This window comes from Canis lupus, chromosome 29 (assembly GCF_011100685.1).
Source record: "Canis lupus familiaris isolate Mischka breed German Shepherd chromosome 29, alternate assembly UU_Cfam_GSD_1.0, whole genome shotgun sequence".
In the NCBI taxonomy this organism is placed as follows: domain Eukaryota; kingdom Metazoa; phylum Chordata; class Mammalia; order Carnivora; family Canidae; genus Canis; species Canis lupus.
Genome location: NC_049250.1, coordinates 32225460 through 32237827, shown reverse-complemented (window position 1 = coordinate 32237827; position 12368 = coordinate 32225460). Strand labels below are relative to the sequence as shown.

General features: G+C 36.8%; 1 long non-coding RNA gene across 3 annotated transcripts in view; it reads left to right on the top strand.

Moving 5' to 3' along the window:
• Positions 1–12368, top strand: part of LOC111093189 — a 58886-nt gene that overhangs the window by 32046 nt on the left and 14472 nt on the right. For all 3 annotated transcript variants that reach the window (XR_005381176.1, XR_005381174.1, XR_005381175.1), the window contains exon 2: positions 11230–11307. This is a non-coding gene — a long non-coding RNA (uncharacterized LOC111093189). The remainder of the gene's footprint in view (positions 1–11229; positions 11308–12368) is intronic.

Below are 12368 nucleotides of genomic sequence, written 5' to 3'. Positions count from 1 at the left end.
AGCACCATTTATTGAAGAGACTGTCTTTCTTCCAATGGATAGTCTTTCCTCCTTTATCGACTATTAGCTGACCATAAAGTTCAGGGTCCACTTCTGGGTTCTCTATTCTGTTCCACTGATCTATGTGTCTGTTTTTGTGCCAGTACCACACTTAGACTATATTCTCAAGGATGTTTGTGTAGTGAACTGTCACGGACATAGAGATAGTGTTTCTATCTAGAAAAAAAAGGCAAATTTGTTTACTATATAATAAAGACAGTGACTTACTTTGGGATAAAGGTAAAGGAGACTTACTGTCCATTAAAAAACAATTGGATTCCCTAAGCTTTGGGTTCCTCTTTTGTCATGTGCAAGTCTTATTTGGCCTTCTTTACTTTGTCTTGTAGGAATTGAGGTGTGGGGAACCAACATAAAAATGGTATTTTTGCTACTGGTATTGCTATGAATAATAAATTGTTTTTGTCTCCAGTGCTGGCATTCATGAAATTGTGCTAGGCTAATGTGTGACCTTCCAAGTAGGGTTATATTGTAGATGCATCACAGTTCTTGAGAGCCTTTCTTCTTTGACCCATTAGTTATTTAGAAGAGAGTTGTTTAGAAAAACAGAATTTCGGGATCCCTGGGTGGCGCAGCGGTTTGGCGCCTGCCTTTGGCCCAGGGTGCGATCCCGGAGACCCGGGATCGAATCCCACGTCAGGCTCCCGGTGCATGGAGCCTGCTTCTCCCTCTGCCTATGTCTCTGCCTCTCTCTCTCTCTCTGTATGACTATCCTAAATAAATTAAAAAAAGAAAAGAAAAGAAAAACAATTTCTTTCTGTTTTTTTTAGAGGGGGGAGGGGGAAAGGGAGAAGGAGAAGAGAATCTCCAGCAGACTCCCTGCTGAGCATAGAGCCCAACATGAGGCTCAATCTCACAACTGAGAGATCATGACCTGAGCCAAAATCAGGAGTTGGATGCTCAACCAACTGAGCAACCCATGCACCCCTAGATGTTTAATTTCTAATATTTGTGATTTCCCAAATGACATTGTTGATTTCTATTTTGATTGTATCATGGTTGAAGAAATATTTTGTATGATATAAATCTTTTCAAATAAAAAAAAAAAGACTATGTATTTGAGAGTGAGAGAGAGAGAGCAGGAGCAAGGGGAAGGGCAGAGGGAGAGGAAGACACAGACTCCCTGCTGAGCAGGGAGCCTGCCCTTGGGCTCAGTCCAGGACTCTAGGATCATGACCTGAGCTGAAGACAGACGCTTAATCAACTGAGGCACCCGGATGCCCCTAAATCCCAAGGCCCCCAGGTGCACCTAAATCTTTTTAAATTTTTTGAGACTTGTTTTATATCCTAGCACTTGGTCCGTCCTAAAAAATGATCCATATGTACTTGAAATAAATGTGTTTTCTGCTTCTGTTTGGTGGAGTATTCTCTATATGTCAACTAGATCAATTTGATTGATACTGCTGTTCAGATCTATATCATTATTAATTTTTTATCTAATTATTGAGTCATATGCTGACATCTCCAACTACAGTTGTTGAATTGCCTGTTTCTCCTTTTAGTTACATTAGTATGGCTTCACATATTTTGGGACTCTGTTATTAGGTAGATATGCATTTATAATTTTTTTAAAAAATATTTTATTTATTTATTCATGAGAGATAGATAGAGAGAGAGAGGCAGAGACACAGGCAGAGGGAGAAGCAGGCTCCATGCAGGGAGCCTGATGCACGACTTGATCCTGGGACTGCCTGATCACACCCTGAGCTGAAGGCAGATGCTCAACTGCTGAGCCACCCAGGTATCCCATTTATAATTGTTATATCATCTTCATACATTGACCATTTTATCATTATGAAATACCTTTCTTTGTCTCTAGTAATTTTTTTGTCTTAAATTTAATCAGTCTCTTGTTAATATCACTATTCTAGCTCTGTTATGGTTACTGTTTGCATGTATATCTTTTTCCATCCTTTTACTTTCAACTTAATTGTGGGTTTGAATCTATATGTGTCTCATTTAGACAGCTATAATTGGATGGATTATTTTATCCATTCAGCCAATCTCTGCCTTTTAACTAGATTGTTTAGCATATTCTCATTTAATATAATTATTGATATTATTGTATTTACATCTGCAATTTTGCTGTTTGTTTTTGATGTCAGTCTTTTTTGTCCCTCTATTCTTTTACTGCCTCCTTTACTGTTTTTTTTTTTAAGATTTTATTTATTTATTCATGAGAGACACAGAGAGAGGTAGAGACATAGGCAGAGGAAGAAGCAGGTGCCCCGCAAGGAGCCCGATGTGGGACTCGATCCCGGGACTCCAGGCTCACACCCTGAGCTAAAGGTAGACGTGCAACCACTGAGCCACCTAGGTGCCCCTGCCTCCTTTACTGTTAAGCAAATTTTTTTAAGGTGCCATTTTAATTCCTCTATTGATTTTTTTAATCTACGTTTTTTTAGTTACTTTCTTAGTTGTTGGTCTGGTAATTACAATATGCACCTTTAAATTCATCAAAATAAGTTTCAAGTTAATTCTTACTAAATACCAGTAAAATATAGTAGCTTTGCTCCTCTCTAGCTCATTTCCTCATTTTTTTCTTTGTACTATTATTGTTATGTACTACATCTGCATATTTTATAAAGCCTATGCCTTCATTTTAAACTTACTGCCTTATATAATCTCAAGGTTTTCTTTTTAATTCACAGAAAAGAGAAATATATATACAAGTGTGTACTCAGAGACCTGTGTACTTACCCATATATTTGTTGTTTTTTGGTGCTCTTTCTTCCTTCCTCTTGATTTACGTTAGCTTCTTTCAGCTAGAAGAATTTCCATCAGTACTTCTTATAGGGCAGGTATGGTAGCAATAAAATTGTTTAGTTTTTCTTGTAATGTTTTTATTTTTACTTCATTTCTGAGGGGTGTTTTCACTGGATATCAAATTCTTGCTTGACAGGTTTTTTTTTTTCTTCCCCTTTCAGCACTTTAACTGTGTTATTCCATTGCCTTTTGGTTTCCATTTTTTAATATGTCAATTGTCAATGATTGTTTTCCTGTGCAAAATGCACAGTTGCTCTCTTGATGCTTTCCCTTTCTTTTTGCTTTGGTTTTCACAGTTTGCTTTGCCAAACCATTGAGCCACCCAGGGATCCCCTAACACAGTTTGCTTTGCTACATCTAGATTTGATTCTCTTTGTGTTCATTGTGGGTTCACTGAATTTCTTGGCCCCATTTATTGATTTTTTTCATAAATTTCTGGCATTTACAAGCCATTACTTCTCCATATATTTTCTCAAGTTTTCCTTTCTTCTGTTTTTAACTTGCCTTGACTTAAACTGACATAATCCCATTTCCCTCATGATGTAAATCTACTGATGTGTCTGCTCAAATTTTATTTATTTATTTATTTATTTATTTATTTATTTATTTATTATTTTTTAAAAGATTTTATTTACGTATTCATTAGAGACACAGAGAGGAGAGACAGAGACATTGGCAGAGGGAGAAGCAGGCTCCCTCTGGGACCCTGATGTAGGGCTTGATCCCAGGACCTCTAGGATCATGACCCACACCAAAGGCAGACACTCAACCACTAAGCCACCTAGGTGCCCCTTAATTTTAATTCTTTTTTTAAAAAGATTTATTTATTTATTTATTCATGAGAGACAGAGAGAGAGAGGCAGAGACACAGGCAGAGGGAGAAGCAGGCCCCATACAGGGAAGCCCAATCCGGGACTCGATCCCGGGTCTCCAGGATCACACCCTGGGCCAAAGGCGGCGCTGAACCACTGAGCCACTGGGGCTGCCCACATTTTAATTCTTAATTTTAATTTTTACATTTGGATTCCTAGAGATTACTGTTGTATATTACTGCATATATAAGTTGTAAGTTAATAATTTGAACAGATGTTATGCTCAAACAGCTCAAGCACCTAAGACTTCCATCCTCACACAATCTGTGTGTGTTGAGAAGCAAATTAAAACTTAAGCCTTTTTGTTTTGTTTTAGTGAGAGGGAGAGGGAGACGGTGGAGAGGAATGGAGGGAGAAGGTGGGAGAATCTTAGGTAGGTTCCATGCCCAGTGTGGAGCCTGACGTGGGGCTCAATTTCATGATCCTGAGATCATGGCTTGAGCAGAAATCAAGAGTTGGATGCTTAACAAACTGAGCCACCCAGATGCCCCAAAACTTCAGCCAATTTTTTATTTATTTTATTTTTTAAAAATATTTTATTTATTTATTCATGAGAGACACACATAGATAGAGAGGTGGAGACACAGACAGAGGGAGAAAGCAGGCTCCATACAGGGAGCTGGATATGGGACTCGATCCCAGGACTCCAGGATCACGCCCTGGGCGGAAGGCAGGCACTAAACCACTGAGCAACCCAGGGATCCTCAACTTCAGCCAATTTTTAAGTCACCTTGGATTTTATTTACTGCTTGACTTTCATGGTCGTCCCCTGCAAATGTGTACAGTTCCTCAGTCATTCAGAGATGTGCAAAGAATTAATCTAGGTCCTACTTTTATTGAAAACTGACTGGTTTGATGATAAACTCCAAATTGGACCACAAATTCAGGCTAACAAAGATGTGGGATTTATCTTTATGTTTCCTATTTAATTTACTACATCAGGCAGGCATTTTTGTGGGTCTTCACCTTCTGCCTAAATCAAGTCTACTAATATTAACATGTCTAAAATTTTAATGTATGAAGCTATTTACTATCTTTCTATACTATAAATCCTGAGAACTAACAGGTCTGATTTCTTAACATTAAAGGGCTATTGTTGGTGAAAAGTATTACTCTCTTTTGGAGATTTAGGATCACTACAGAGTATATTTGTTCCTTATGTTTTGAAAACTATAACTAATGTAACTTGATTTTATAAATACTATAACGTGATTTTTTCATACTTTTACTTAATTTTCCTATGCAATATGAAAACAACAATTTTCCTCCCCATTCTGCTGACATTAAAATAGAAATCCTCATGAAATTCATAAAGTTGCAATGTGTGAAAGCAATTTTTGGTATTTGGTCATTTTATTTCAGATATGTCTGTTTTCATTAAGCCATTGCTCTTTTCATAGCAGAATATTTGTGTGCTGTAGGAGTTCCAAAGTACCTTCACATATATTTTCACACTTGATTATCACCACTAATGTGTGAGGTGGGTGAATAATACATTCTTAGTTATTGAAAAGTTGCAAAGGGGGAGCAACAAGCTTGCATACAGTGTAAAACCTTATTTTTCTTTTTAATGAGAGCCTTTTACCAATTATCCTTTATTTTTAGTGCCTGATGATAACTGGAAATATAAAGTTTAAAAGTATATACTTTATTAATGTGTCTGTGTGTATGTTAAGTTTAATTGAGATCGAAGCTCTTCAATTTACCTATCTTTAGGGCAAAAAAAATACAGTTTCTTTATCTTTGAGGTAGTAATTAAAACAAATTTTGAAAATCTGAATGATTTTTACAGTAAACTAAAATTATATGCTTGGAGATATATTGCAGAAGGTTTTATACATTCAGTAATAAGAAAAGTTAAATAGTTAAGCTCTGTGTCCCCAGTAGGTTTTGAGGATATGCTTAGGAACAAAGCATATGACTTATATTTTCTAGGACCAAATGTTAACCCAGAATACCCACTGTGTCCTTAAGGAGTATATTCTAATGAAGTTTGAAAAATATTCCCATAATTTCTATTCTTTTCTAATCAACTTAATCTATTCTGTTCTGCTTTTTTTCTTTTCTAATTCTTTATGCTTTCCATATTTCTGCTGCTAGACTTTACGTTTAGTATATGTTCAAAATTAAAGATTGTTTGACCTTTTAAACTTTTTATCTTTGAGTAGGTAAATAAATAACTGACCCAGACATGAGCTAATTTATCATAATTCTCTGAAGGTACGCAAAAAGAGCCACTGTATATTAGAAACTCCCATTAGTCAGGAGAATGGGACAAAATGTCTTCCCTCTGGTTCTATGTCACTATATCTGAAGAAATGATTTCCTTTGGAGTCAGAACTACTAAGTAGCAACTAGTAACCAATATGTAGATCGGTGCCACAAGGGTGAGTTCAGTCAGTATTTACACATTTGGAGATATTGTCACTAGGATTTTTTAGTTCTCCTGAAAAAGAAAAAAGAAGACCAGTCATGAAACATAATTATATAATGTTTGAAAGTGGTTTCAATATGACATACAGTAAGAAAAGGAAATGATTCTGCAAAAGAGCTCATTTTTGTTGAATGTTCATTTACCATGTCCTGGGTAATTTATTGATTCTAGTAGCAATAGTGTGTGTTAAATTCTGGGGTGTCAGTGGGGTATCCCTGAGATACTCAACATGAGCCTCTTGGATGAGAACAGAATAGTTCAGAAACCCTGAACTCTAGGCCAGAAGAACTGGAGTGAACCTTTTTCCTATCTATGGTCAACAGGTAGAATTATAACTGCCTGTTAATGAAGGGCTGGAATAGTGAATCCGTTAGTCTAAGATGTGAGTGGAGGCACTCCTGTTCTTTTTATTCCTTGGAATAAGTCTGTAGGTTAGTTAAAACTTGGGTTAAATCTGAGTGTATATTCCCAACACCAAAACTGACACAGGTGTTTAAGTATTTGGAAAATACTAAGTTATATTGTTAACTTATACTACATAATGCCCTCAAAGTAATTCATATGTAGTGAAGAGTAAAGTGTAAAAAATAAGACCATAAAGATTTAGAAAAAGAAGCAAAGATATATATTAATCTAAATCTTGAAGTGGAGAAAGACTTTTCAAGTATGAAAACAATGAAAAAGTAAAAGATCAGTAGGGTGATACCATAAGTATTAAAATTATGATTTAAAAAAGTCTAATGAACAAAATTAAAAAGCAAAACAGGGGCACCTGGGTGGCTCAGTTCACTTGAGTGTCTGGCTCTTGATTTTGGCGCAGGTCCTGATCTCAGGGTCATGGGATTGTGCTCTGCCTCAGACTTTGCTTAGTGGGGAGTCTCCTGGAGATTCTTTCTGCCTCTCCCTCAGCTCATGTGCATACCTACTCTCTGTCAAATAAATCTTTTTTAAAAAAGAAAACAAAGAACAGATTGGGAAAAATATTTTCCTGTCTTCTTAAAAGGAAATAATATAAATCATCGTGAACATTTGAAAAATTCGTCCTTCCCATTAGTAGTCAAGGAAAAAGTGAATTATAATCCTGAGCTTTGATTTCTACAGACTAAGGGACAAAAGAATGAAAAAAGCATGATGATGCCAAGTGTAGTCATTGTAACTGACACTAATAGATTTATAGAGCCTTTCTGGAAGGCAACTTCTTAACTCATTTCTGAATATTTATATGTTTTACTTAGTAATTCTACTTCAAGATTTCTTTCTAACATAAGAGACTCCTAACTATAGGAAACGAACAAGGGGTAGTGGAAGGGGAGGTGGGCGGGGGGGGGGGGATGGGGTGACTGGGTGACAGGCACTGTGGGGGGCACTTGACGGGATGAGCACTGGGTGTTATACTATATGTTGGCAAATGGAACTCCAATAAAAAATATACAAAAAATATTTATTTCTAATAAAGCAACATGAAAATCCACAAAGATTTACATAGTAGGATGCTTATTGCAACAATAAGTTTAAAATTTAAAAGTGAAAAACTGGAAACAACTCTGGGATCCAACAATGGGAAAATGTTTGAATAATGGTCAAATTTCCTATGGTGGAATAATGTGTATTCATTAAAAGCCATTTATACTTGTTAATGCTTGTAAATTCTCACTAAACACTTCAAATAAAACAAAGTTATTAGAGTGCCTGTGTAGTGTGATCGTTATGTGTGTACATACATACAAGATGGTTACAGGCCATCTTTAATTTACATTTTCTGCATTTAAAAATTTTCCCCTGATGGGGTCTCCTGGGTGGTTGTTGGTTAAGCGCCCAGCTCTTGGTTTTGGCTCTGGTTGTGATCTCAGGGTCTTGAGATCAAGCCCCATGATGAGTCTGAATCTGACTCAGAGCTAGTGTGGAGTCTGCTTGGTTTTCTCTCTCCCTCTCCCTCTACCCTTGCCCCTGCCCCCTTGAGTGCTCTTTCTCTCTCTCTCTCAGATAAATAAATCTTTTAAAAAATTTTCTCCTGATGAAAGTCTGTTATCATTAGGAAATATATAGACTATTAAAATATTTGTTCAATGAGAACAGTGCAATTGTCCTGAGGTCATTAAGTGGCTGGTTTCGTGTTTACTTGTTTTAATTGTAAATATCTGGAAAATACTGTTTTCTGAAGTATGACGGCCACATTCATAGAGGGTTTAATGTGTTTCTACTCATTTGATAAAGTACTAGAGAGACACACATCATATGAAAACAATGTAGTATTTCTTTCTTAGATTATGGTGCTTGAGTGTTATATGTTTATAGTAGAGTGTTGGCTTTTATAATTTAAAAATTAATTTTTCCTGCTATTCCAACAAGGACTCCCAAGCCTGAATATGCATATAATCCTTGTAAGAAGGCTTCTGCAATCTGTGAGGAATCTGGAACTTCAGCATCAAAAGCTTTTTCAAACTTGGCTAAGTTCTCTTTTCTTTTTCTCAACAACACAATTCCAGTTAGAGATATGAAGCAGATAACTGTCATTTTCACAGTTGTACTGACAGTCTGAAACCAAGTCACCTCTTTCACTCTTCAAGCTTTCAGACTTCCCAAACTAAACATTTCTAAACATTTCATAAAATTTCTGAACATTTCATAAAACATCCAGGATGGAAAGGCTGTATAATGTATCCTGCTAGTAACAAGCCACGTGCAGCACTTCCTGCTGGGGTACTAAACAGATGGATCCACAGATAGAAGAAAGTCGTAAAGGATTTAAGAGATCTCTTGAGGAAATAGTACTGTGCTCCAGTTGTAGGGAAACTGGTCCCGAGCTCTGCATGACTAAAGCAGCCATCATAGACACTAGCACAGAGAGCCCAGACAGGAAGACCCCCCACATTGAGTGAGGAGCACTTTAATACCCCTCTAGGAGAAATTAATATTCCCGCACCTCGGATGATACTGAATAAAAATTTGTTCCATGGAAACATCCTACTACCCTTTGGAGCTAAGGACTTCCTCTCATTTTCATTTTCTTAAATCTGAAACTTAATTTTAAAGGCTAACATGAATTCACAATTTTTCATCTGTTGTGTTTCTGAAAGGCTTCAGCCAATCTTCTTATAGAAAAACACTTTGCTTTTCTCCTTCTCTAGTACTCGAATATATTTTGTTACAGCACCTAATATAAAAAAATTAACTGAGTTAACTGAACTAAAATTAACTGAGTTAACTGAACTAAAGTTTCTGAGGTCTTAATACTAGAGTTAAAGTGTTTTACATGTTAAGTATTTAAAAAGCTATGCACACTTAAACAAGTTAGACATAGCTAATTGAGAATGAGATTAAAAAAAAAAAATTCCAAACCAGGTTATTTCTATGGGTATGTACCCTCATTAATTTTGACTCCTAACCAAATAATTATTTAAGAAAGTTTGTATAGGGGGATACTTGGGTGGCTCAGCGGTTTAGGGCCTGCCTTTGGCCTAGGCTGTGATCCTGGAATCCCGGAATCAAGTCCCGCATCAGGCTCCCGGCATGGAACCCGCTTCTCCCTCTGCCTGTGTCTTTGCCCTCCTCCCCCTCTATGTCTGTCATGAATAAATAAATAAATAAATAAATAAATAAATAAATAAATAAATCTTTTAAAAAAAGAAAGCTTGTATAGAATGATAAAAAGTGCAAAGATCTGAATCACATATTTGCCGCTTCTTTGCAGATCTTGGTTAGAAGAACATACACATCTGCCGCTTACTAGCAAATCTATGTGACTTAACTTATTGATTCTGTTTTGAAAATGGAACTGATAATCCCTATTTTATTCCCTACCTTATTTTTTCTTCAATAAGATTAAATGAGATAAGAAGGCAAATACTATTAAAAAGCACCTAATAGTGTAACTAGTGTACATTAGGGATCCATAAATATTAGTTTTGTAATCTGGTAATATTAATTATCATGACCTGCATTATAGAGAGACTGCATCAGCATCTCTTAAGGTGTTTTAAAAGCACTTTGTAGTTCATTGCAAACTAGATTCAATTTTGACAAATGCGTCACTTAGTATACATGTTTAGGGCTTTACATTTCCCCTATCAGTACTCTTACAGAGGCATGATTCATCTTTTCAACATTATTTATTTTTCCTATATTTACAGCTTCTTATTGATTAGGGCACAGTCTTTTGAACATCTGCCTTTTGCTAGATACTATGCTATGTTAATCAATGCATGTCACAGAGATGATTGAGACATAGTCTGGATCTTTTTCACCATTGTAACTCTGGCATCTCTAAATGATCTTGTTTGGACAATAAAAGTTGCAAAAGTGGAAACACCTATGGCTGGAGATCAGCATGCAGGAAGAATTGTGGTTCCTTTTCAAAATTTCTCTGTCTTGCTGATGCCAAATCCAGACATGGTGATGAGAAAAACAGGGAGTAGAGAAGTCAGGACAGGGGTATGTGTAGGGTTGGAAGGGGAACCAGGAAAGATAATATGTAGTTTACTTGGATCCATATGGTATATGTTCTGGTCTCAGGGATTGGAAACTTTTGGGGAGATGTAGAAGCAGTGAGCTTGGGCTTAAGGTTCCTGTGTGCCTTCATCCTGTCAGAGAAAAGACCTAAACAGAAAATCTCTGTAAAATAGCACTGATAGCAGGATGGAGAGGGTGATCATTTTGGGGTCACTTAATCAGCTCAATGGAACAGTTAGAGACTGTGGATTATGAATTAATACCCAAACCAGGGAACTGAAGAAGGTAATTAAAGTATTGCACCAAACTTTTGATTTCTGGTGTGGCATGTAAAAAGCTTAGAAGTCTTCACTCTGTCCTAACAGCAGCTTTTACAGTTGAACAAACTTTAAAATCAACCCCTGTCTTTAGCTGTCAGAGAACTGAAATCACAGGGAACACTATTGCCCCCTACATAGGAGAGGCATGTGGGCAGATACAGAGAATCACAACTTATCCAAGTGGAAATTCATGAGGAGCATCTTAACTAGGCATGCTTAGTTCAGTTACTGTTTCCTTAACTTGCTCAGTTTGTATATATAGTAAGTATCATCCTCTGATACATTCTATATTTACTTATTTGTTTTCTGTCTTTTTCTATGATTCTATTAGAATACAAGGTCTATAAAGGCAAGGGCATTTCTGATTGTTTTCTAATGTATCTCCAACTTCTAGAAGAGGACCTGGCAGGTAAGTAAGCATTTAATATATATATTTTGAAAAAATGTAGGAACGAAGAAAGGAAACTATATTTTGGGGAAATATATTTCCCTGTTGTATGAATCCAGACCTTCAGAGGTTCATATTCAAGGAGTCCTTGGCCAGAAGCTTCCATACTCTTAGAGGCATCAGAAAGCTCATCACAGAGAACATTCACAAGCCTGCTCCAAACTCCTTTCTTCCTGTAACTGAGCACAATTCCAGTTAAGAAAATAAAGTGATGACATCGATCCCCGTACAGATTGAAACCGTGTCTTGAAGTCTCAATCAAAATCCCTGCAAAATCACCAAACAAAATCCTGTCTTAGAAGGTTTACTTTAGAATACCAGGGATGGAAAAGCTGGGTAATAAACTCAGGTGGCAACAAAGTTGTTTAGGCACCACATGCTGAGAGGACAGTAGGGGGAATCTAAAGATAGAGAACCTCAGGACTGACTGGTAATGGAGCAGTGTGCTCCACTGCTAAGAAAGCTGTCCTCTGCATGATTGAAAGCAGACAGCCTGGATACCACTAAGCGCACAGCCCTAACTGTTGGCATGATTTTATTTCTTTTTTTTTTTTTAAGATTTTATTTATTTATGAGAGACACAGAGAGAGAGAGAGACAGAGACACAGGCAGAGGGAGAAGCAGGCTCCATGCAGGGAGCCGGATGTGGGACTTGATCCCGGGTCTCCAGGATCAGGCCCTGGGCTGAAGGTGGGCTAAACCACTGAGCCACCTGGGCTGCCCTTTTGGCGTGATTTTCTTACTGACTGAGAAGTATTTCAATACTTCTTTCGGAAACAAAAAGATCCTAGCATCTGTTACTGAATAAAAGCCCTGCTTCCTGGAGAAAAATCCTATTGCTTTTGGGAGCTTAGTGCTCTGCGTTTTGTAATTTAAAATAATTTTAAATGTCATTAGTTATAATTTTTTCTTATTTGGCTCTGAAAAGACCTTCCATTAACTATCTGAAGGGAAATACGGAAGCTTATTTTATAACTATTTTGTGTTAGGAAGTTTTATTTTTCTTAATTAACATACCTTAT